Genomic DNA, 27,260 nt, shown 5'->3' with positions numbered 1-27,260 from the left:
AACTAGGAGCTCAGAGAAGGAAAATGGTGGGGTGGTTTTAGGAGGGAATTTCTGAACATAGGAATTTTGCCGCCTCACCCGCCATGGGAATCGGAGTGGGCGAGGGGCAGACAATGGGGAAGTCTGTTAACCTCGGGCGGGATTTTATCACTTCAGGAAGAGCAAGGCCGTAAAATCCCGCCTAGGGTCTTTGCAGCTGGTGGCTTGGGTGCCAATGATAGAATGAGGAAACCAGTTTGAAAGAGATTCACCAAACAACAAGAGAAGTACTCTTTATGGAGGGGCATTTAAACATCTAAGTCAGTAAAAGCTCAGCAATTGCCCCAAGAACACGGCACAAATATAAAAGTGAAACAGAAGAAGCAGTGGGGTGTGCGGCAGTGACACCATTGTGAAACCTCCGATTGATTCACTGAAAAACAGCCCATGCTGACTTTTGGTTTCGGGGAAATGCCTGGGGTTTACATACTTATTTGTCACTTAGATATCTGTGGTTTGTGAGATTTGTTGCTCTCTGTTGACTGGATAACGCAGCGATGTTTTGGTGACTAAAGTTTCACTTTGATGTCGGCTGTACAAAATCAAGAGGAAATGTTGAGCAAAAGGGCCCACACACCTGTTGTGAAAAATTTCCATGTTGCTGAGAAAACATTTGAACGCAACAGTGTGCAAGGAAATAGTGGGGGATAAAACCAAATGTGAAGAAGGAAAGCCTTTTCAGCTCATTTACTCACCCAGTTGTTTAGATAAGCACTGCTACCTCCTACACTTTCAAAGTAGTAGGTCTAAATTTAACTGATCGAAGTGGGCAGTTTTCACACCAGGCGTGCACTCCATCAAAAATAATTTGAGACCCAAGCTCTTGATTCTCAGTGAGGAAGCTTTATGTTCAAGTTCTAACTTGACCTTTTCATTTTTGATATCTCTAGTTTTTAGCCCACAGGATAATGTGTCACCCAACAGTAACCCACCCATCTCCCAGCAGGTTGGAGATTTGGATCATCTGTGCTAAAATGTGAACATATGACAAAGGAATGGAAGTGGGCCATTTGGTCTCCCAAGCCTGTTCCACTTCTCAATACGATCACAGAATCATACAGTGCAAGTGGAGGCCATTCAACCCATCAAGTCTGCACTGACCACAATCACACCCAGGCCCCATGCTTTTACCCTAGCTGGTCCCGCCAACACGAAGGGGCAATTTAGCATGGCCAATCAACTTGAGCCACACATCTTTGAACTTGAAAGGAAACCGGAGCACCCGGAGATAACCCACACCGACACTGGAGGAATGTGCAAACTCCACACAGTCACCCAGGCTGGGAATCGAACCCGGGTCCCTGGCACTGTGAAGCAGCAGTGCTAACCACTGTGCCACTGGGCCGCCCAATGAATCAAGGATGATCCATTTGCGTTGAGTTCCAAATTTCTAATAAGCTTTGATTCCCTTGCCTAACAGAAGTCTATCTACCTCTGTCTTAAAAACAGTGACCTCGTTTCCATTGTCTTCTGAGGTAAAGAGTTCCAAAGTTGCACAACCTTCTGACGGAAAACAAAACTCTCCTCATCTCTGTCCTGTGAGGGGCATCCCTAATTTTAAAACAGTGCCCCCTCGTTCTGGACTCACCCACGAGAGGGAGTATTATTTCTGCGTCTACCTGTTCAGGATCTTGTGAACGTCAATCAAGTCACCCCTCACTCTTCTAAACTCTTAATGAAAACCAGGCCAGCCTTTCAAAACCTTTCCTCATAAGGCATAGTGCTCATTCCGGGTATCAATCTAGTAAACCTCCCCTGACCTGCCTCCAACACATTTACATCCTTCCTTAAACAGGGGAACTGAAACTGCGCACAGCATTGGAGTCCAGAATTTTACCGCCTCGCCTACCCCAGAATCGGGACGGGCCAGGCTCACAGATCAGAGTTCCCCATTGACCTCGGGCAGAGTTTTATGAGCCTCACCTGACCGGGGTCATTAAATTCCAGCTGCGGTCTTAGCATTGCCCTATGTAAGTGCCCACTTGTCCCACTCCTGCTCAACAGTGGGGCAGCCACTCTGCTGAAGGTACGTATCTGGGATAGATCCGGTTAGCATGACTCTTTAGTAGAGATGAGATTCTACCTCTTTAGGAATCAGAGACCAAGTGATTCAGGACAGCAAACAAAAACAAATCGGCTTTCTTTAATCCTCCTGGGATTTCCAGGCTCGCTTCTGTATTATCCCAACCCTCTTGAACATCTTCCTACCCACTCAATCTTTCCAAAGTTAGTCACACATTGGTTTCAATAACTGACCGCATTTTTTAAAAAATAAAGAAAACAGCTAAGATAGCCCCACCCAGTTTGCACAAACCCAAAACCGAAGCAATGTATTTCCTGAATACTGCAGGGATATAAAACGTAAATGTAAGACTGACAATATCGAACAGCAGATTGCGTAATTCAGCACAAAACCTCCCCTCATATTTCAACAGATACTAATTGCTTGAGGGCAAAGTCAGCTACAAGTCACTATTAATCAGTCCCAGCAGATAGGTGCAATTCGGTAATTATTAGCGAGCACGTTTCCAGAATTCTGATTTTCCCAATAAAAAGCAAACAAAACCCACTGCCATCATTGGTGAATGTTCCATAAAATATCAGCTCCTTCTGAGCAAAAGCTTGACTCATTGACCTCTGAAACAATCAGCTGTACCAAAAGTATTGTTTGTTGCCAACGGTTTCCAACGCTTCTGTTTATAAGAACATAAGAACTCGGAGCAGGAGTAAGCCATTTAGCTCCTCGAGCCTGCTCCACCAGTCAATAAGATCGTGGCTGATCTTTTCGTGGACTCAGCTCCATTTACCTGCTCGCTCACCATAACCCTTAATTCCTTTACTCTTCAAACATTTGTCTATCCAGGTCTTAAAAACATTCAATGAGGTAGCCTCAACTGCTTCACTGGGCAGGGAATTCCACAGATTCACAACCTTTTGTAGTTTATCACCTGTATATAGTTACATAGATAGTGTACCAATCTCACTTGCCCCCACACCACCCTCCCCCCTCCCCCGCCAGCACTCTATCTGGAAGCTAAGATATGAGTGGCACAGCTGTCTCAACAAAGTGACTTGAGCACATGCTGTGAGATTAAATGATAATCTTTACATTCTTTCAATTTACTGTTCCATATTTTGGTTACAACTTGTTACCTCTCAAAATTAGCAGGGAGGTTGGCAGGGTGAATACATGGGGTTTTGGGGATGGGGCTTGGGTGGGATTATTGTCAGTGCAGGTTTGATGGGCCGAATGGACTCCTTCTGTAGGGATCTACGAAAATGCACATGCGTGCTTCCTATTATTCCAACTCAGCATCTGTCTACTTCTGCTTGCAAAATGTCCGGCCTCTTCAGCCTTCAACTCAATCCTAGCAACTGGATTTACTTCAGTCAGATATCAGCACCAATCAGCTGTGCATTCACTCCTGCCATCTGTCAGGCACTTCTGTTTAATAGCATGATGAAAGTGCTCTTCCCATCAAATCATTCATAAACTCACATCTATTTTGATTATATTTGTGTTTTGTCATTGCTTTAATAAAGAATACAAATATCCGAAATGCCAATCAACAAATCTTTAAAAATCCTTTTAATTCTTCTCTTAATCTTCTTTCCTCTCCGCAGAAACTCAGCAGGGAGGGATGGACAGGGTGGGGGAGCTGAACCTGCTTTGCCACTTCAAGTCGCAGCATGTCGAAACAAAGCACCACTTCAAGAAAAAAGAGGTTTGGCACACATTAAACGTATTAACCATTAACTGGTCGTGAGATTAAGGCTCAAAGTAGACTTCAGAGCTCTGCCAACATCTAGAAAGCTTTGTTTTGTTCCACGATGTTATCAAAACTGCCCAGTTGAATTTCAACTTTCTAAATCACTGCTGCCGACAGGCAAGGGCCATGAATATAAATTCTTCTGGCAACCACTCAGATATGAGTATGAGAGGAGGCCATGGCCTGGTGATATTATCGCTACCCAATTAATCCAGAAACTCAGCTAATGTTCTGGGAACCTGGCTTCAAATCCTGCCACAGCAGATGGTGGAATTTGAACTCAATAAAAAAAATCTGGAATTAAGAATACTGATAACCATTGTCGGAAAAACCCATCTGGTTCACTAATGTTCTTTAGGGAAGGAAATCTGCTGTCCTTACCTGGGCTGACCTACTCCAGAGCCACAGCAATGTGGTTGACTCTCAATTGCCCTCGGCCAACTAAGGATGGGCAATAAATGCTGGCCAGCCAGCAATGCCCATGTCCCATGAATGAATTAAAGTTATCACTGCAGACATAATTAGATATAAGTGTAGTTACTCCACCAGTAATGTACAACTTGATCTATTGTAATAGGTCAGGCAAGATAAATGATTGGAAACATTCTGGCTGGAATTTTACCGCCCCACGCACCACGGGAAACGGAGCGAGTGAGGGATGGACAGTGGAAAAGTACGTTGACTTTGGGATTTTATGGTTTTGGGATGAAAAAAAAACAGAAATAATTTCATCCAATAAAATTATTGGCACTTCAATACTTTTGTAAAGTCCCCAGTAAATGGCCATGGACATGTATTGAAAAACCATGCCCAGCTAACACAATTGTCAGATATCAATGTCCTGAAATAGATCCGGACTTATTTCACTTCTGACCTCACTTGTTCAGATTAGATGATTAAAATGATTCTCAGTATTGCATTTTATCAAGGTATCATTTATCTCATGGAATCATTAAATGGTGCAACATGAAAGGAGGCTGTTTGACCCACTCCCCCACATTCCTGTAATTTTTTTCTCCTTCAGGTACTTATCTAATTTAATGTGTTCGCTTACTGTTGAATCTGTATCAACCATCTTATCAGTCACTGAATTCCAAATCAGAACTACGTGTTACATAAAGAAAGGTTTCCTCAAGTGATCGCTTGTTCTTCTGCTATTCACCTTAAATATTTATCCTTTGGTTATCAATCGGTCAGCCAGTTTATCTTTCTTCGTGCTACCAAAACCCTTCAAGACACTAAACTCCTTTGCCAATTCTCTTCTAAGCTTCCTCTGCTCAAAGAACAGCCTCAGTTTCTCTATATAATTCTAAACCCTCCTCCTGAAAACCATTTCAAGAGATCTCTTCTGTAGCTTCCCCAAAGCCTTTGGCCCCTTCCCAAAGTGAACCACTTTGAGTGAATTGGACACAATACTATGCAGGTGTAATGTAACTTTCTGGCTTTATGCCTCTATTTGTAAATTCCATGATCCTTTATTAACTGCTTTGATAATCTGATCTGCCACCTTCAAAGACTGATGGACAGGGCCAATCTCTTTTTGCACCCTTTTTAAAATTCCTCTATTTAGCTTGTATTGCCTCGGCTTATCTATCTCACTAAAATGTATCATTTCACACTTTCCAATATTGAATTTAAACTGCCATGTGTCCACTCATTCCACCAGCCTGTCTCATTCCACTTCACATCTGTTGCTATCTTCCTCACTGTTTACTACCTTTCGAAGTTTCCCTTTATCTGTGAGTTTTAAAACTCTGCCCTATATCTACAACTTCAAAGTCATTAACGTATATCAAAACCAGCAGAGGCCCTGGTGTCGAGCCTTGGAGTACTCCATTATACCTCATTCCATTCTGAAAAACATCCATTGATAAAAACATGACTGTTTATATCCTTGAACCAATTTGGTATCTGTGCTCTTCACTGTCCATTTAATCCTGTGGCTTTAGTTTTGTTAACAAGCCTCATTTGTGGAGCTTCAGCCTTTTGAATGTTCATGCATCAACTGTACTGGCCTCATTCATCCTCTTTCATTCATCCTCTGTCACCTTATTAAAAAAAAATCAAATTAAATTAGTCAGACATCTTTTTCCCTTAACAAATCCATGTTGGCCCGCCGTGCTTGTCCAAGTCATTGTTAATTTTCTTCAGGATTATTATTTCTAAAACAGACGGGTAAATGCCAGGTTTATCCTAATCCTCTGGAACAAAGGTGCAGCAACTGCAATCCTCCAGCCCTCTGGCACTATCCCTGTAAAGAATGTGGGGAGGGTTGTGGTCAGCATCGTTGCAATTTCTAAACTAATGTTTCTCATCAATGTGGGAAGCAACCCATCACATCCACTTTGTACTGTTCAATCTATTTGGATCTCGTCCACTACTCCAGCCATCCCCTCTTTGCTAAATATTGTTTATTTTAAAGGCCGATTTACAAAATTCTTGATGCTAAAGAAACCAAAGTAAACCAATCTTTGCCACAGCACCCAGCAAGAATTTCTATCGGAGAGCCCCTAATGACATGTTTTCAAATACAACATCATTGTTTTCATTCATTCCTTCCATTGCTGGATGGGTTGACATTTGATGATACTACAGTGATTTTAACCTCATCCTGCTCCACAGCGTGCTATTTTATCGACTGTTGAATTCAATACTACCCGGGTATTCACAGTTTGTGATACAATAAGGCATGAATTTAACAGGGCAGCAAAAGAGCTTCAAACAATTACATTGGGTAGGATTGTTCTCCCCTACTCGTTTCCCCAGCAGCGAAGGCAGCTCATCACTGGCAGCCAGTGGGATCTTCCTTTCCCATCGCCATCTACATGGCATTTTACATAGCTCGCCCTTCCCGCTGCCGGGGAACATGCCTGGGGTGGGGGTGGCGGGGCTGTGGGTGGTGGGGTTGTCGTTAGCGGTTCTGAAGGGGGTTATTTTACCTGACACAGTGTTAACAAAGAACAAAGAAAGTTACACCACGGGACCAGGCCCTTGGGCCCTCCACGCCTGCACCGACTATGCTGCCCGTGAGAGCAAAACCTCCTACGCTTCAGGAGATCATATCATTCTTTTCCCATCCTATTTATGTATTTGTCATGTTGCGAATTATGTCACTCCAACTTCAAAAACATTAATATTTTCAGCATTTCAAAGCCTTCTTTGCAGCAGTTCCCAGAAATCGATGCTCTTAAAATTAGAATATTTCTTTAAAAAATTCAAATGATCACACACATATCCAAGAGAAAGGGCTTCAAAGTCATTGATTCTCAGTCCTATATAAATAAAACAACCATCAGTGAGAAAGATATCCTAAACCTTAATAAAACCTTCACACAGCTTATTAGGTCATATGCCGCAATTTAGAAAGGTAGTAAGAACTCTCACAACACCAGGTTAGAGTCCAACCAGTTTATTTGATAGTAATGCTATTGTCAAATAGACTGGTTGGACTCTAACCTGGTGTTGTGAGACTTCTTACTGTGTTTACCCCAGTCCAACACCGGCATCTCTACATCATGTTAGAAAGGTCACAGGTTACCAGTGGTCGCAAAAATCACACGCTGCGACACAGTCCATTTTTTGTACTGTGAATACCGTCCTCAACTCCTTCAGTGAGACACTCAATCTTGGTTGTGTTCGAAAGTTACTGAAATAAACATTAACCCTTTTTAGCGTTCTGCGTCCTTTTTTCAATATTTCAGTACTTGTGAAAGTATTCACAGAATCACAGAATACTACTGTGCAGAAGAGGCCCTTCGGCCCATCGATTCTGCACCGATGCATGAAAGGCTCTACCCTGCCCACCTAATCCCACTTGCCAGCACTTATTGACCTTACACTTCTCCCAATTCTTTTGCGCTTCCCTATCTAAAATCATTTCAACCTTTGGGATAGGGGTGGAGGGGATTGGAGGGGGGGGAGCAATTCTAACCCCAAGAGTATGAGGGGTTTGCAGGAGGGAAGTGGTGGGGAAATGGGAAGCCTGATCCTGCCATGGCCAATTCCAGTTTTAACTGAGGCAGGATGGGAGCGGGAAATCTGGAGACCAGCTGATCATTTTAATGAGGCCGGATGCCTACGGTTTTATCTCTAGTCAGATTTAAATGCAGCCGACTGTGCCTCCTGGGAATCAGGAAACTCGAAAGGGGGGCAAGAAAGGCTGGGTCAAACAGGTAACTGCTTTTCCAGCACTGCTTGAGGGCTAAAAGCGTCCCTACTCTTGCCTGCTTACCTACCCTTGCAATCTGACCAGCCCTTTCTGCACCCCCACCCGCCATACCCCCGGGTGTGGCCAGGTGCCGCATGCTTACCCACCCAACAGCCCACTCGCCTTTCAATCCTGCTGCCCAGGATCAGATTCGGACCAATTAAGAGCAGCCCTGCCATTAAATCAATCAGGACCTCCAATCCCAGTCATTGGACCTACTTTGCAGTCCCCACCCCCACCTCTCGACCTCCCCATACTCCACCCCCCAAAAAAAACCTGTTGCCGGGGAGGGGGAGGGAAGATGGCGTCAAGTAGCTGTGGGGATAGGGTGGGCAAGATAAGATAAATCCTGTGTTTGCAGCTGCTTTATAGACTAAAAATATCCAAGTGCAGGAATCCCACTGTCTTCCTCAGGAGCGAGGGTGTTTATTTTTTGGCCTTGCTTTGCCTCCTTGTTTGAAAGTGGTGGCTCTGCTACCATGGAGACAATTGGAAGTTTGTTGTTAAATTCTCTTACAAATGGCTCTGTGGAAAGGAGGAGGATTAATTGTAGGTTGCATTTCTGGGTGGAGGTGCTATTTCTCATCGTAAACTAGTAATGAGTGGCTCATATATTTCAGCCCTGCATTGACTGCCAGCTGTCAGACCTTATACAGCTAGCCTGGGCATGTCTCACACCCTTTTCTGGACTTTTTCACTTCATTTGTCTTACTTTCATTTCCAGTCTTTTGATCTGTCAATTTTGCAGCACTTTCATTTGTTTCTCGGATTTATTTGTGGTGCCTGAGAATCTGTCTCCACCAATGGGGACGAAGTAGAAAGAGTCGAGAGCTTCAAGTTTTTAGGTATCTAGATCACCAACCACCTGTTCTGGTCCCTGATGCTGATACTTTAGTTAAGAAAGCCCACCAACACCTCTACTTTCTCAGAAGACTAAGGAAATTTGGCATGTCAGTTACGGCTTTCACCAACATTTACAGATGCACCGTAGAAAGCATTCTTTCTGGCTATATCACAGCTTGGTATGGCTCCTGCTCTGCCCAAGACTGCAAGAAACTACAAAAAGTCGTGAATGCAGCCCAGTCCATCACACAAATCAGCCTCCCATCTATTGACTCTGTCTACACTTCCCACTGCCTTGGCAAAGCAGCCAGTGTAACTAAGGACCGCACACATTCCTGACATTCTCTCTTCCACCTTCTTCCGTTGGGAAAAAGATACAAAAGTCTGAGGTCACATACCTACCGACTCAAGAGTAGCTTCTTCCCTGCTGCTGTCAGACTTTTGGATGGACTTACCTTGCATTAAGTTGATCTTTCTCTTCACCCTAGCTATAACTGTGACACTACATTCTGCATTCTCTCGTTTCCTTCTCTATGAACGGTATGCTCTGTCTATATAGTGCGCAAGAAACAATACTTTTCACTGTATGATAGTACATGTGACAATAATAAATCAAAATCAAATCAAAATCACTGGCAAGGCTGGCATTTATTGCTTACCCTTCGCTGCCGTGAGAAGGTAGTGGTGGGGCAGCCTCTGGAGCCCTGCTGCGGAGGCCTGGTCCAACTGAGTGCAGGAAGGAGTCAATCAGGTTGGCATTGGGCTAGAGTCAGATCTAGGCCAGGTCAGGAAACAACAGTGGTTTTTTTCCTTCAGTAAAAGGACATTTGCAAAGCTTTTCCATTTTTACGACAACTCAACATCTTTATTGTTTAAAGTTTATTTATTAGTCACAAGTAGGCTTATATTAACACTGCAATGAAGTTACTGTGAAGATCCCCTAGTCGCCGCATTTCGGCGCCTGTTCGGGTACACTGAGGGTGAATTTAGCTTGGCCAATGCACCTAACCAGCACGTCTTTTGGGCTGTGGGAGGAAACTGGACCACCTGGAGGAAACCCACGCAGACACGGGGAGAATGTGCAGACTCCACACAGACAGTAACCCAAGCCAAGAATTGAACCCAGTTCCCTGGCACCGTGAGGCAGCAGTACTAACCACTACCACCCTGCTGCCCTTTTGTCACCTTTACTGATACAAAAGTGTATGTTTGTTAATCCAGCCCACCCACCATGGGGAATGTTGCAGGGGGATGGAAAACTTGACGGAACATTCAAAGATCTGTTGGCCTCGAGCGGGAATTTCTAGTGTTAATGCCAGGTATAACCGGAATATCCCACCCAAAGGGTGAGATTTTTAACTCACTCAAAACCTGCTCACCTTCACAGCATTAAAATCAGGCAGCCAAACATCTTGTGGTTGGGTTTCCACTTTGGGCACAATCTGGGTGCAATTTGGGCCCACTTTATTTTCAGGCAGAGTGCGTATGGGGGCGCCTGAGAACGGGTCTAAAAGTCAGATCTGAAACACTCTCAGTTTCAAGTCCCTCCAGCACTTAGAATCAAACTCTCAAGACCCCTCAAGCTCATTTGCGTATCAGTCAATGCAAATCCCACCATGAACCAGCACACCAGGACAGCACTATGAAGCGCAGTCTTTATTTAAAAACAACCGCTCTGAAATATATTTCTTGACACATTTGTGGCAACTTGGTACAGTTTGATTAATGCAGCTGAAAATGGGCCCATCGCAAAATGTAAGAAATCCATCGTCTGTCAGTAACCCCATTTTAAATGACTTTTCAAACATGTGTACTGAACTGTTTATGTGAGGTTACAGTCATCAGTTTCTTAAATCAAAGAAGAATTATATGCAGAAGTTTTAAAACATGCCTATCAGTGTCCTTGCACCAAAAAGAAACAATTCAATCTTTTGAGCCTTCTCAAAAGCCAGTAAACAAGCGCAATTAGTGAAAGCTCCCCAGTGTTATGAATTCAACCCAGGGTGTGGCACATTTAAACATTCCCACACAACATTCTTTAAACCAACACCAAAGCTCAAAGAGATTCAGTTTGTGCTAACCACAATTTGCATGAGAAGATGGTATCATACTGGCATTGCCACTGAATGAGTAAGCTAGAAGCCAGCATTAATGTTATAATCATAAAACTGTAGAATCCCACAGTGCAGAAGGAGGCCATTCGGCCCATCGAGTCTGCAACGACCACAATCCCACCCAGCCCCTATCCCTGGAGCCCCACATATTAACCCTGCTCATCCCCCTGACACCAAGGGCTCTATCTTACTATTTTGATTCTAAGTGCTGGGCGGATTTGAAGCTGGGAGTGTTTCAGGTCCGACTCTCAGACCCATTCTCAGGTGCCCTCATATGCACCCTGCCTGAAAAAATATCAGCAATTCTGAATGCACAAGCCTCTGATCAAAGCTTTCAACTATGCATCCACAGTAAAAAAAAAATGATAAAATAACGCTCCCCTGCTGCATTGCTCCCGGGGTGGATAATATCTCCCCCAGACCCCACTTAATGCCACACTCCCTTCAACATTACTGAACCCCTTATAGCCCCACCCCCCCACTACCCAGACCGATCACAGGCCCCTCCCCCCTAACCCCCCTCACTGATCTCAGGCAGAGGAGCAGCAGAACCCACCACCCCCCCAACTCCATCCCCCGCCCCCGCGCTGCCACCAATCTCAAGCAGAGAGCCGTGAGACGCTCGGCACTTACCTCCTCCCTGACTGGAGCGCCCAAATTGGACTTTTGTGGAGCATGTCTGTTTTGCGCCGATTCTGGATGGGCGAATGTGGTAGTAAAGGGGGAACTGCCAGTGAAGTTGGGCGTGCAGCCTATTAAGTCAATTTAAATGTACGCAAATGTATTTAAATGCGCCCATTTTGGGCACGGTCCCGATGCAGCCATTTTCAGGCCTTGGTAAAAAGAGGGAACCGATGCAGAGGAAGGCGCGGATCACGCTACTCACCAAACACCCAATTTTATCATGTTTTTGCACCTGAAAATGAGTGCAACTTGATGGTAAAATGGGGCCCTAAATGGCAATTTAGCATGGCCAATCAACCTCACCTGTACATCTTTGGACTGTGGGGGGAAACTGGGGCACCCGAAGGAAACACACGCAGACAGACGGAGACTCCTCACAGACAGTGACCCAAGCCGGGAATCGAACCCTGATTCCTAGTGAGGCAGCAGTGCGAACCACTGTACCACATGCAAAAATTAGTCGAACTTTAAGTATGTATCTCAGTGGTTATTGGTTTACCCTACGAATCCCCTGACACTAAGGAGGAAGTTAGCTCAGCCAATCAACCTAACATTTTTGTATTATGAGAGGAAACCGGAGCATCCGGAGGAAACCCATGCAGACATGGGGAGAACATGCAAACTCCACACAGACAGTTACCCAAGCCGCGAATCGAACCCACGCCCCTGGTGCTGTGAAGCAGCAGTGCTAACTACAGTGCCACCATGCCACCCTGAGGACAGGGGTTCATGGGGACATGTTCTGGGTTCAAATCGCACCATGAAAGCTGGTGGAGTTTAAGATTCTTACAATCAGTTTATCTGCAAGTTAGTTTACACCAACGGTGACTATGAAACTATTATCAATTGTCATGTAAGCGTAGAGAGGTGTGTGTCACAATATGTGGAACCAGTAATACTGCCTTGCTGAGCTGCCAAAGCTCAGCTTACTGTTTACTACCTAACTAGCAGACCACACCAAAGGATTTTTTGATTTGATTTATTATTGTCACATGTATTAACTTACAGTGAAAAATATTGTTTCTTGTGCGCTATACAAAGCATACCATTCATAAAGAAGGAAACGAGAGAGTGCAGATATAATGTTATAGTCATAGTTAGGGTGTAGACAAAGGTCAACTTAATGCAAGGTAAGCCTGTTCAAACGTTTGACAGCAGCAGGGAAGAAGCCGTTCTTGAGTTGGATGGTACGTGACCTTTGCTTTGGCCAAAGTTGGGTACCTGGCCTGCATTGCTTCTTCTAGAACTTCTATGCCGTAGATTCCAGAGTCCAATATCAAAATAAAATGTGGCATTGTTTCAGGGAGGTCAGTGAACTCTGTACTGGTCCCGCTGAAGTAAATGGAGACTTAGCTGAGCGCCAAATTCTCCATCCTTGCCTGCAGTGTCGGTAAGGCATGAATGTCCAATAAGATCGTGCCCATGATTTTACAAGATTGATTCAACTCTGTGTCTAACCTACCCTATCTAATTGTCTGAAGTCAACATCACCGGAAAAGTGAATTATCTAATATCGGTTTTCAGCTCACCAACCTGCCTGAAACAATGCCTCATATGACTTCGATTCTGGACCCCAGAACCTATGTGAACAAATATTGACTTTCCCTGAGCTGTAAAACCCTTATTTTCTCTTCCTTTCTCTTCACTGTCTGAGAATGGAGGTGACATTGCAGTCCTACTCCCGTGTTTTGAATGTGTGCAATTAAACTAACCCTTCAAGTTCATCCTATCTGAAGTTTGCTGCGGAATTATTACTTTGAAAATTGGGCCACATAGAAACCAAGGGAATGGAGGAATGCCCTGCTGCTTATAAAGAGGGAAACAAACCAAAATACCTTTCTGTTTATGGCTGGGTAGTGAACGGAAAAATTAATGCTGTTTAAATTGAACCCCATCCTGCCCATAACATTAAAAAAAATTCCCCCAGCTATTAATTTTACCATACATCAATTAAAAAATGATTTGGCATTCCACGCTGTTTCTCCAATTATACTTCGTTGCATTCAGCATCCGAACCATTATACGTTTCTTAGATATGTTTGATGGGAAACAGGCAAAAGACTGTAAAGGCAATTTAGACCTCAGAACATTAATGAGGGATCATGTATGTTCCTGCTTTTGACCAATATACTACCAGGACATACTTCCTTGGAATTTTGTTGAGGCTTTTTCCATGCTCGATAAAATGTAAAGTGTCTGTCTGAAGATCCAGCTGTCTAAACATGAATCTGATGGAGGTTTCACAGCGTTGTACTCTGTTGCATATTTTGCCTGTTCCCAAAACTGTGCAGAGAGTATACTGCTTGTGAAATTTAATGTCAATCTGAATAAATACAATTTACAAAGACTATTGGAGGTGGTCCAGTATTCAGGGCCCCATTCTTGACTTTATTTGCTGATGATGTACAACTGTTAAATTTCTACTTGAGTATATATGAAAACTCTGTTAACAGGGTGCAGAGTAAAACTACTGAACCCTGATTGGAAAAAGTGGAGTGGCTAGGCTTGTATCTGCTGGAGTTTGAAAGAGTAAGAGGCAACTTGATTGAAACGTACAAGGTGCTGAGGGGTCTTGACAGGGTGCATATGGAGCGGATGTTTCCTCATGGCAAATCTAGAACTTAGGGTCACTGTTAAAAAGTAAGGGGTTGCCCATTTAAGACAATGGGTAAGAACTTTTTCTTTGAGAGTAAAGAGTCTTCAGAACTCTCTTCCTCAAAAGGCAGTGGAAGCAGAATCTTTGAATGTTTTGAAGACAAAGTTAGATAAGATTCTTGATAAACAGATAAACAGGAGGCCAAGTTACTGGGAGTAAGCGAGACGATGCAATTGGATCAGCTATGATCTTATTGAATGGCGGAGCAGGCTCGAAGGGCCAAGTGGCCTATTCCTGATCCTAGTTCATATGTTTAACCCCACAGGGTGGCCCGGTGGCTCAGTGGTTAGCACGGCTGTCTCACAATGCCAGGGACCCAGGTTCAATTCCAGTCTTGGGTCACTATCTGTGTGGAGTTTGCACATTCTCCCCGTGTCTGCGTGGGTTTCCTCCGTGTGTTCCGGTTTCCTCCCACAGTCCAAAAATGTGTGGGTTAGGTTGACTAGACAGGGTAAATTGACCCTAGTGTCAGGGTGATTAGTAGGGTAAATATGTGGGGTTACGGGAATAGGGTCTGGATGGGATTGTGGTCAGTGCAGACTCAATGGGCTGAACGGCCTCCCACCAAGAAAATCCACAGCACCATGGTCTTTTTTGGCAAGGGCCATTATTGTTAAATATGGGGTGGGATTTTCCAGCCTTTCTCGCCAGCAGGGTTTTCTGGTCCCGCTGCAGTGAAGGGAGATTTGACTGAGCACCAAATTCTCCATCATTGCTTGCAGCACCAGTGGGGCATGAGCATCTGATAAGACTGGACCCATGATTTTAACCTTCTACTGGTCTGCAGTAAACTTTGGAATGGAAAATGAAGTTCACAATTATGAATAATACATACAGTTATTTATTTGTCTAACCATTTTGTTCTAGTAATTATGAAAGAAGAATAATGACTTGCATTCACATTAATACTGACAAGAAGACCAGAAAACTTGTTTAGGGAGTAGTTTCACACGTTCATAATGCCTCCTGCACTGCAGGCTGCAATAACAGCAAGATGGTTGCTCAACTAGAGTACATAATTTGATTTAAAAAACAGCAAATTACTGCGGATGCTGGAATCTGAAACAAAAAGGGAAAATGCTGGAAAATCTCAGCAGGTCTGACAGCATCTGTGGAGAAAGAATAAAGCCAACGCTTTGAGTGAGGATGACTCTTTGTCGACTTGAAACGTTGGCTCTATTCTCTCTCCACAGATGCTGCCAGACCTGCAGAGATTTTCCAGCATTTTCTGTTTGTGTAAATAATTTGATTGCTTTTTCAGTAATAAATTGCTGAATTTAGTCTCACCTATGTAACATGTTGAAATAAATCAATTGAAATGCGTTAGTTTGCTAGCTGTTACCACCACTAACAACTAACATAACCAACATTTTATGTAGTCCCTTTAAAATAAAGAAAGGCCCCTTAAAGTCTATTTATTAGTCACAAGTAAGACTTACATTAACACTGCAATGAAGTTACTGTGAAATTCCCCTAGTCGCCACAATCCGGCGCCTGTTCAGGTCAATGCACCCTAACCAGCACGTCTTTCAGAATGTGGGAGAAAACTGGAGCAGCCAGATGAAGCCCATGCAGGCATGGGAGAACATGCAGACAGTGACGCAAGCTAGGTATCGAACGCAGGTCCCTGGCACTGTGAGACAGCAGTGCTAACCACTGTGCTGCCCTGCCACCCCAGCTTAAAGCATCATTTAGAAAATGAAGGAATACAAACTAAATGGGATATTAGCAGTGCAACCAAAGGGGTGGGCTTCAGGAGTTTCTTGAAGGAAAAGAGAGGGTGGATCTGGGGAGAACACTCCAGCATGTGTTGCATAAACCGCTTAAACTTTGATGATCTTATCACCTGCATATTCTGGAGTGAAATACGTTCACAGATATTTCTCAGGCATTCCACTGCACAGTATTGTTTCTACTCATTGCAGATCTTTAAATGCTTTTGTTTCTTGCCAATGTGTCACTTGGAGGTGACTTCTCCTAGAAATATATTCTAGGATTCTTTCCTTCTGTTTGAAATTACTAGTTGCGTAGTAACGCTCCAAGCAAAATAATAAATAGCTCCCATGTTATATACATCACTTTTAGTGCCTCCCTGCTGCATTTTAAAATAGACTTGAATATACTTTGCAGCATTGTAATTTATTTCAGCCATGATGTGCTTCTAAAATGTCTGGAATGATTTTTAATCAATGCAGACTGTGATGTTTCTAAGGGGGGTGGGGAGCTGGGTTTGAGAGGTGGGGGGGAAAGGTTAACAGGGAGAGTGCGGGGCTGGAAGGGGCTAAGACTTTGGGGATGGGGTTACCTCCAATTGGCACAGGGAGGCCCTCAAGGTGGGTTTCCCCAACACCCTTGCACAGAGTAGAAGTTATTTCCCCCCTCCCAGTGGTAGTGGCAAAATGAGGCAGTTAGGTGGCCATTAATTGGTCATATGCAGGATTCATTAGGCCCAAGTGCAGACAGCCTGCTTGATGCCTTATCTATGCCTCACCCCCCCCACCCCCGCACCCTCTGCTGCCAATATGGGTATCAGGTCAGGGATGGGAGGGAAGGCAGTGGGCTGGCCATCAGCTTTATTTTATGTGCCCTGCTCCCTGTCTTCAAACACACAGGCGAGGGGCAGGCTGTAAAATTCACCTTGTGGAGCAGAAAGGCCATCAGGGAAATATGAGGCAACATTACAGAGGGGTGAACAAGGAATATGGGATCATTGGAAAGGGGGAAGGGAAATAGGGTCACGTGAAAACCACTAAAAGTGGAATAAGGATGGATTTATCAAAGTCATCAAAGGGGGAAGTGGAAACAGAGAAACTGGCCAATGTTGTCGGGGCTAATTTCAACATTTCCATGTATGTTTCAGCGCATTTTGAAAGGTGCCAGTCTCGTTATCTACAGTCTATAACTAATCAATGGCTTTGGTACCGCATATTTAAGAGGAACAGCCCTTGGCACTAATAAAAGCCCAACAGGGCAGCATTTAAATTAAGCTTGCTACATGTAAATATCAGCATGATTTGCAAATAATTCGTAGCATAATTTAATCAGCATTGCTTCAACAATCATTCTGAGACAGGTCAAAACCAACATCAGCTGACATAGAAAAGTACTTTTTTGACTGTGTCTCTGTTTTACACAAGTAGCGAGATGATAACCGCGTTGTAATTTACCAGATCTGTGATCGCAATTAATTGTCAATCACTGCAGTGTAATGAATTACTGGCCATTGATTTTGCTTCACTTATCCCTTAAATCACATTTACGTTGCCGTCACCGTTCAGTTTATCATAAACTGCAGCGCCAAAGCAATGTAATATTTCCTAAGAGACCAGTGGAAATTCAATGTTATTGCCTGCACTCAGTGTGAAATCAATCAGCGCCTGAACCCTGTTGTTTTGGCTCTTTAACAATTTGGAGGAGGAGCTGTATCGTCCTGGCAACCAAATAAGCACCACCAGCTCCCACCGCTCCCGCCTCCCCCCCCCCCCCCCCACCCCCGCCAACAACTGCCTCCATGCCCCTTTTCCCCCCCATCCCTTACTGCTGCTCATTAGCTGCAGGTCAGTGCACGCTATGGGCTGCAGGAAAATACAAAGGGACAGGCATGAGGGAAGAGCATCCCAACGAGGCCCGCTCCCCCACCCCTATCTCCAGAAATTATTTTCATACCTTACCCGCTGGGGCCTTTACTTCCCGCAGTCTCATGGAGTTCTGATGTGGAGATGCGGTGTTGGACTGGGTGGGCACAGTAAGTCATCTCACAAACACCACATTTAACCTGGTGTTGTTAGACATCTTACACACGGAGCTGGCGACTTGCACATTCTGTCCAGTGGATCATTAAAACAATAATGGAGTGTTGGGTATGCCATAGGGCTCCAATTTGCCCGCTTTAATGATTCAGGTGGGTGCTTCAGCCACCCGGACAAAGGAAAGATGGGGCCTCAGCTTAACATTTCTTCCAAAAGATGCAGCTCCAACAGCGCAGCACTCCCTCAGTACTTATACTCAAGAGTAGGCCTTGAACTCCAGAACCTTCTGGTTCAGAGGTGAGAAAACTACAACGGAACCATAGCAATGTAAACAGTTTGATGCTCCTCCCATGAACTGGATTTCATATTTTGAGGCAGTGCTGTCATGAGACAAATTCTCAGTGACAGTGGGAATTGGGTGCCAAGGAAGCCACCTTTATTGTAATGCCCTGTTTCCATTAAATTGAGGGAATTGAAATATCCTTCCCCGCCACATCTAAATAATGACCATGGATTGAAGAAACAGAAGGGTGGCATGATGGCACAGTGGTGAGCACTGCTGCCTCACAGCACCAGAGACCTGGGTTCAATTCTGGCCTTGGGAGACTGTGTGAAATTTGTATGCTATCCCACAGTTCAAAGATGTGTAGATTAGGTGGTTTGGCCATGCTAAGTTGCCCCTTAATGTCTCAAGATGTCTCAGGTAGGTGGATTAGTTGTGGTAAATGCCCGGGATTATGGAGATAGGGGTGGGGGAGCGGGCCTCGTTGGGATGCTCTTCCGGAGAGTCGGTGCGGACCGGACTCTGCAGTTTGGGGATTTTATGATAAGAGATTCTGTGTTAGGTAATTGGATATACTGTTATTTAAGTGTTTGCTGGAGCAGACAAGTGAAGGAGCAGAGAGAGAGCTAAGATTTTACCTGTTAAAAACCTGTTTAAAATAAGTTTAAAGCACTTTGTTCTTTGTAGAACTGTTTAAAGCATTTATTTTATTGTATTTACTGCTTTAAGAATTCTGAGGGAGTGTTTAGAAGGAGTTGTGGACCAGTCTGTTTTAAATCAGCGCCAGGTTTAAAAGGAGGCCTGGTGTAGACAGCGGGCAGCGTCTGAGCGGGCAGCGGAGTGAGGGGGAAGCAGAGTGAGTTAATAGGGCTTAATATCAAAAAGGGCTTGAAGGAAAAAAGGCCAGGTGAGTTTGTTTGAAAAAACAGGGAAAAAATTTTTTCTCAAACCCACTACAGTGAATAATGGAAGGGCATGTGATGTGTGGTTTCTGTATGATGTGGGAGCTGGTGGACTCCAGGGTCCTCCCCAGTGACCATGTCTGTAGTAAGTGCAGGTTGCTGGAGGAGCTCCAGCTCAAGGTGGATGAGCTGGCCTCTGAGCTACAGACACTGAGGCTCAACAGGGGGAGAGAGGGTGCCATTGTCAATGGGGTGCAAGTGACATCCACCCCCCCTAGACTGGCTAACTCTAAGGGTCAGGGACAAGAGGGGGCTGCTGGGAAGAGGAAGAGGGGTGAGGAGCGGAGGCCTCAGCCTCTTAATCTGCAAAACAGGTTTGAGGTTCTTGCTGCCAGTCTGGAAGAGGACGAGGCAGGTGAGGTTGGTGAGCAAATTGCACACGGTACAGTGATGCAGCAGGACATAGGCAAAAAGAAGGGAAAAAGGAACGCAGTAGTAATTGGGGACAGTGGGGTGAAGGGTATTGACACTGTCCTTTGTCACAATGACAAAGTGCACAGAAGGGTGTGTTGTCTGCCTGGTGCTCGGGTACGGGATGTCGCAGCTGGGCTGCAGAGGAACCTGGAGTGGGAGGGTGAGAATCCGGTCGTTCTGGTACATGTGGGTGCCAACAACGTAGGCAAAGTGCGGACTGAGGATCTGGGGAGGGAGTATGAGAAGCTGGGAATGGAATTAAAAAGTAGAACCGACAAGGTGGTCATCTCTGGGCTACTGCCTGAACAGTGTGCAGACGGGCGTAGGGTTGACAGGATTAAGGAAGTGAATGGGTGGCTCAGGGATTGGTGTGGGAGGAATGGGTTTGAATTTATGGGGCATTGGCACCAGTATTGGGGTAGGTGGGACCTGTTCGGGCGGGATGGGGTGGGTCTGAACCGTGCTGGGACCAGAGTGCTGGCGAATCGAGTAAAGAGGACTATAGACAGGGCTTTAAACTAATTAGGGGGGGGAGGGTGCGAGGGTAGGTGACCTTACGAGGTCTAAAGTTAAGGAGAGGGAACAGGTAAGGGAAGAGGCCGAGGATGTCCCAATAATAGAGGGAGTAGGGGGCGTGAGTATGGTTGGTGGCATTACAGCAAATAGGGTCCAGGTGAAGGCTGGGATGAAAGCACTTTATCTGAATGCACGAAGCATTCGGAATAAAGTGGATGAGCTGGTGGCGCAGATCAACACAAATGGATATGATCTGGTGGCCATTACAGAGACGTGGCTGCAAGGTGACAGGGACTGGGAGCTGAATGTCCAAGGGTATCAAGTGTTTAGGAAGGATAGGCAGGAGGAAAGGGGGGGGGCGTAGCTCTGCTGATTAAGGATAGCATCAGGGTGGTAGCAAGGGATGATATTGGAGCCAAGGAGCAGAACGTGGAATCGTTGTGGGTGGAGATTAGGAACAGCAAAGGGAGGAAGACACTGGTGGGTGTCATCTATAGGCCCCCGAATAATGATCTGGAGGTGGGGCGGGCTATTAACGCGCAAATAAGTGCGGCGTGCAGGAATGGGACGGCCGTAGTTATGGGGGATTTCAATCTGCGTATTGATTGGTCGACCCATGTTGGACACGGTGGGCTCGAGGAGGAGTTCTTGGAATGCTGCCGGGATAATTTCCTTGAACAGTGTGTGTTGGAGCCGACGAGGGAGCGAGCTATCTTGGATCTGGTGCTACTTAATGAGGCGGGTAGAATTAGGGACCTTGCGGTGAAGGATCCTCTTGGAGAGCGTGATCATTGTATGGTGGAGTTTCTGGTGCAGATGGAGGAGGAGAAAGTGGGTTCCCGGACACGCGTCCTTTGTTTGAATAGAGGGGAGTACGGTAGGATGAGAGAAGAATTGGCGAATGTGGACTGGGGGAGTGCGTTGGAGGGAGGGTCTGCTGAGGAGCAGTGGAGGATCTTTAAGGAGATCTTTCTTGGTGCTCAGCAGAAATTTATTCCGATGGTCAAAAAGGACTGTAGGAGGAGAGGTAATAAGCCGTGGATAACGAAGGAGGTGAAGGAAAGTGTTAAATTAAAAGCGGAGGAATTTAGAGTAGCTAAGAGTAGTGGGCGAGAAGAGGATTGGGAGAGGTTTAAATGTCAACAAAGATTGACAAAGAAGTTGATAAAGGAGGGTAGGAGAAACTATGAAGCTGGGCTAGCGCTTAATATAAAAAAGGATAGCAAGAGTTTTTATAAATATATAAAAAGGAAGAGGCTGGCTAGGGTGAACGTTGGTCCTTTAGAGGATGAGAAAGGGGACCTAGTGGTAGGGGATGGGGATATGGCTAAGGTCTTGAATAACTTTTTTGTTTCTGTCTTCACGGAGGAGGACGTGAATAATTTGCCGGGTGTTAGCGATGGAAAGGTGGTAGGACTGGAGGGTCTTAATGACATTACTGTTACTAGAAAGGCGGTGCTCGACAGACTGGAGGGGCTGATTGTGGACAAGTCCCCAGGACCGGATGGAATGCATCCGAGGGTTCTGAAAGAAATGGCAGAGGTGATAGTGGATGCATTGGTGGTTATTTTCCAGACGTCGCTGGATTCCGGGGAAGTGCCAGAAGATTGGAAAACGGCTAATGTTACGCTGTTGTTTAAGAAGGGTGCCAGGCAAAAGGCAGGGAATTATAGGCCGGTCAGTTTAACGTCTGTGGTAGGTAAAATGTTAGAATCCGTCATTAAGGAGGAAATTGCGAGGCATCTTGAAGGCAATTGCTTGATAGAGCAGACGCAGCACGGTTTCATTAAAGGGAAGTCGTGTCTGACAAATTTACTGGAGTTCTATGAGGATGTGTCTAGGGCGGTCGATAGAGGAGAGCCGGTGGATGTGGTCTTTCTGGATTTTCAGAAGGCGTTTGACAAAGTACCTCATAAGAGGTTATTGCAGAAGGTCAGGGGACTTGGAGTTGGGGGTAGGGTGTTAGCATGGATAGAGGATTGGTTGTCAAATAGGAGGCAGAGAGTGGGGGTCAACGGGTGCTATTCGGATTGGCAGATGGTGACTAGTGGAGTGCCCCAGGGGTCGGTGCTGGGGCCTCAGCTATTTACCATTTATATAGATGATCTGGAGGAGGGAACCGAGTGTAGAGTGTCGAAATTTGCGGATGACACCAAGATTGGGGGAACGGCAAATTGTGCGGAGGGTGTGGAGAGTCTGCAGAAGGATCTAGATAGGCTGGGCGAATGGGCCAGGAAATGGCAAATGGAATTTAATGTTGGCAAGTGTGAGGTGGTCCACTTTGGTAGGAAGGACTATTACTTACGGGGCGAAAAACTGCAGCAGGCGACGGTGCAGAGGGACCTTGGGGTCCTTGTGCATGAGTCGCAAAAACCCAGCCTGCAGGTGCAGCAGGTGGTCAGGAAGGCGAATGGGATGCTGGCCTTCATAGCGAAGGGGATTGAATATAAAAGTAGGGAGGTCTTGCTGCAGCTGTATAGGGCATTGGTGAGGCCGCAGCTGGAGTACTGTGTGCAGTTTTGGGCGCCGCACCTGCACAAAGATATTTTGGCCTTGGAGGGAGTGCAGAGGAGGTTTACTAGGCTGATACCGGAGTTGAGGGGGTTGAGCTATGAGGAGAGGCTGAATAAACTAGGCTTGTACTCGTTGGAGTTTAGAAGAATGAGGGGAGATCTCATTGAGACGTATAAGATGATGAATGGGATGGATAGGATAGAGGTGGAGAGACTCTTCCCGCTCAAAAAAGACACTAGGACTAGGGGGCACAGCCTCAAGATAAAGGGGGGGCGGTTTAGAACGGAGTTGAGGAGGAACTTCTTCACTCAAAGGGTGGTGAATCTCTGGAATTCTCTACCCGTTGAAGTGGTGGAGGCTGCCTCGCTAAATATTTTCAAGAAGCGGGTTGATGGGTTTTTGATAAGCGAGGGGATTAAGGGTTATGGGGAGAGGGCCGGAAAGTGGAACTGAGCCACGACAGATCAGCCATGATCTTATTGAATGGCGGGGCAGGCTCGAAGGGCCAGATGGCCTACTCCTGCTCCTATTTCTTATGTTCTTATGTTCTTATGTTCTTAAGTGATAAAGAATTCTTTGAACACAATTATGTGGTTCAATAAATCGATTATGAATATGCCTCACTCCTCTCGATAAAGACTAATTACAGACGGCGCACATCATCACTGCCTTGACTTTTTGACCTTTACTTTTCAGTCATTCTTTTTTGTTTGAAGGTTTTTATATTGATGCAAGTAGTAATCAGCTAGTTAGTCCCATTCTTGGCAACAGCCCCATTGCCTAAGGATCTGATGTTTACCATAAAAAAATGGAAACATATGCTTAGAGGTGCCAGTCTTTTCTCTGAACTTGCAAACTATGAATTACAGAGAGATGACCCAAACAGAAAAATATCTGAAGATGCATCAGAAAACCACTGTGGTAAAACCACATTTAATCATTTAACCTCTCAAGGATGTACTGGGAGTCCTTTTAGACTGCAGTCCAGACTAAAATAAATGAGAGTTGCCATATTTATCTTCCCGTGATACATTTCCTTATATATCAATTCCCTGTACCCCCCAGAGTTTGTTCTAGTTCCAGATTTTTTTTTCCAGCCTGGCACAACAAGGACATCCCTAAAGGATAGTGTACTTGTGTCTATGGATGGAAGAATGTTTCCACCATAGAGTTTCCTTTTCCATTCAAAGAATGTTTGAAATTATGTTTGGATTTCTTTCTCTTGGCATGGATGGTTCAGAATTTCATAATCAGTAGGGAGGTGCTTGCCTGATGCCAAGGCTGGGGGCTATCATTGAAGAGCTCTGCAGGAAATCCTGGTGTTTAACGAGATCCATTCTGGCTGTTCACCAGGCATCTCGCAGACCAAAAAATTTCAGCAGTGGCTGACAGGTCCAAACAGGCCCAAGTGTTTTTGCTTCATGTAAAGGCCATAGAAACCTTACAGTGCAGATGGAGGCCATTCAGCCCATCGAGTCTGCACCGATCACAGTCCACCCCAGGCCCTATCCCCACAACTCCGCACATTTATCCCACTAAATCCCTCTAACCCACACATCCCAGGACACTAAGGAACAATTTAGCATGGGCAATCAACCCAACCAGCACATCTTTGCAGTGTGGGAAGAAACCAGAGCACCTGGAGGAAACCCACACAGACACAGGGAGAACACGCAAACACACACAGACAGTGACTCATGCCTGGAATCGAACCCAGGTCCCTAGAGGTGTGAGGCAGCAGTGTTAACCGCTGTGCCGCCGTGCCATACGTCTCAATGGGGGAACGTCAGCACTTTATGCTGCATAAAGCCAGTCCCTATCTAACAGCACTGTGGGTGTTTCTGTACCACATGGACAGCAGCAGTGCGGGAAGGCAGCTCACTTCCACCTTCTTAAGGGGCAATAACATATGGGCAATAATTGCTGACCTAACCAGCGAAGCTCACATCCTGTGAACAAATTTTTTTTAAAAACTGATATCCCCTTTACAAATGGCACCTGATTGGTGCTTATTTCTTTGTGTGAAACCTCAACATGAAAAAAATAAATTAAAACTACAAACATCTGATACTGGGTCAGAATGTTTTTAAACATGTCCCAGATTCAAGCAAGTAAGGCAGGAACTCCTGTGTGCAGAGAAACCATTACTTAAAATCTGAACAAAACCCATCCCACTACTGTTTTGGGTCATGTCTCAGTGGATCCAAACACTCCAGATCAGGGGCAATCACACAGGATGGTCTAATTTTTTTTCTCTCCGATGATAAATTAACTGAGTAATGACTAGCTCCAGTGCAGACTGTATTCATTTACTGTTGAGCAAAATGGAACCAGTTTCATTTGCGTTCCCATTCCACATTCCCTTGTAGGAAGTTTTTGACATTGCCCAAAAATTGTTTGCCCATAAAGAGGTTTGAGGCGACATCACAACACAGTTACTAAGTGACACTCCAGTAGTGGGCAGCTCTGGTTAGAACAACCCCAACTCGCACCTTCTCCTCTGTAACATGAGGGGAGGCAACGGGACATTCCACAAATTTCCACATTTCAACAAATCAATCATCCTCCCCCAAATTAGTTCCCCAGAACTACCCCCTCAACTGCAACTGCACGCGGACTGCTCCACAGATGCAGTCAGTGCTATTCTTTGGTTGACCTAATTAAGCAATTCTCGTAGCCAACTGTCGCCTGATATCTTACTGGTGGACAGCTGGCAAAGTGCAGGTTTCCCCCTTTGCCAGTTTGTCCAAGTCTGCTGATTTAGAAAGACGCGCTTTCTAAATCGAGTGCAGTTTGCGCTATTTCCAGCAAGAGGAGTTTCGTTCGATAAATGTCAATTTAATTTTAAATTTTTCAAAAATACGAAAGGACTGGTTGTTGCAGCTTCACTCACAGAAGCTGCTTTTTGGTTAAGTGAGTCCATACTCTAGCTGCAAACAGTGCAACTCAGTAGCATCCCCCTAAATTTTGTTTTTTTAAGTTTATTTATTAATGTCACGATTAGACTTACATTAACAGAGCAATGAAGTTACTGTGAAAATCCCCTAGTCACCACACTCCAGTGCCTGTTCAGGTACACTGAGGGAGAATTTAACAAGGCCAATGCACCTAACCAGCATATCTTCCAGGCTGTAAGAGAAAACCGGAGCGACCAGAGTGAACCCACACAGACACAATGTGCAGACTCTGCACAGAAAGTGACCTAAGCCGGGAATCGAACCCTGGCACTGCAAGGCAGCAGTGCTAATCACTTTTCACTGTGTGTTTTGAAAGCTTCTCAGAAATCCTCAGGATCTCATGTAAATTTGCTTTTTGTTCTTATTCCCCCAAACTGGGGCGAATGAGAACAATCATCATTGAACATGACACCATTTTTTTCTATATCTATTCCATCTTTTTGTGCAAGTTTGCAATCAGTTGCACAAGAACATGTCTTTCATAATGTTCCAGGTTTGTAAGTACACAGCCGTCTTCAGAAACCACCTGGACAGAGTGCGACCACCTCACATTTGCAACAGCCCTCCAGTGTCAAAAGTCTCAACACTAATTGATGTGGGCTGGACACTCCATGAAGACCACCCACAGCTGTCTTTAAATGTGCTTTAGTGAAAATCTAAGATAGCCAAGAGATGCAGAATTCAACTGCAATTGCTAAGGGTAATTCAGAATTGCATTGACAACATATTCCAAACTCTCACACCATCATCCTACTGGAGTAGGAATGGTCAAATACATAGATAAAAGCAAAATACTGCGGATGCTGGAATCTGAGACAAAACAGAAAATGCTGGAAAACCTCAGCAAGTCTAACAGCACCTGTGGGGAGAGAATAGAGCCAACGTTTCGAGTCTGGATGACCCTTCGTCAAAGCTTCATCATCCAGACTCGAAACACTGGCTCTATTCTTTGTCCACAGATGCTGTCAGGCTTGCTGAGATTTTTCAGCAATCTCTGTTATTGTGTGTAATGGTCCAGTGCAAGTAGGACAAGTTCCCAAAGGCCCATTAACTTTCTAGTGTTTCTTCAAACACTCGATATCAAACTGACATCAGTTTATTTTACCTTTAAAATTATGTGATAAAATTTGAGAACTCATTAACATGTCGCTTTTCAACATGTTTATGAGCTGCTTACGACACTGGTAAACATTCAGCACCTTCGAGTCTTTTGACATTCAGGTCTTTTACACAATTTTTTTAGTACATGGATGTGCCCTTATATAGTCTTTTCTTCCACAGAGCTCCCCTACTTAATCTGCACTTTTAGTTGGATTACCGCACTGCAGACTCCCATCAAGGCTTACATGCAATTATGTCAAGACGTTTCGCAGTCTTTTTGGAAGCATCAGCAATTGTCAGAGACTGTGCTGCCTCGTAGCTAGATGTGCTTGCTTAAGAAAGCGCTGCCTACACTGTTTCTCTAGATTAAGCAGTAACAACATTCCTCGGTACCTCTGAAGAACTTAAAAATAAATGGACATTTGTTCAAGAAGGCTTCTTCTCTCACTTG

At 44.9% G+C, this 27,260-nt stretch overlaps 1 protein-coding gene across 1 annotated transcript in view; it reads right to left on the bottom strand.

The window, feature by feature from the left end:
• Nucleotides 1–27,260, bottom strand: part of dtx1 (deltex 1, E3 ubiquitin ligase) — a 278,906-nt gene that overhangs the window by 219,795 nt on the left and 31,851 nt on the right. The window lies entirely within an intron of this gene.

This window comes from Carcharhinus amblyrhynchos, chromosome 20 (genome assembly GCF_965287045.1).
Source record: "Carcharhinus amblyrhynchos chromosome 20, sCarAmb.v2.hapA, whole genome shotgun sequence".
NCBI lineage: Eukaryota > Metazoa > Chordata > Chondrichthyes > Carcharhiniformes > Carcharhinidae > Carcharhinus > Carcharhinus amblyrhynchos.
Note: the sequence above shows the minus strand (reverse complement) of the source record. Positions and strands in the feature narration are given on the sequence as shown.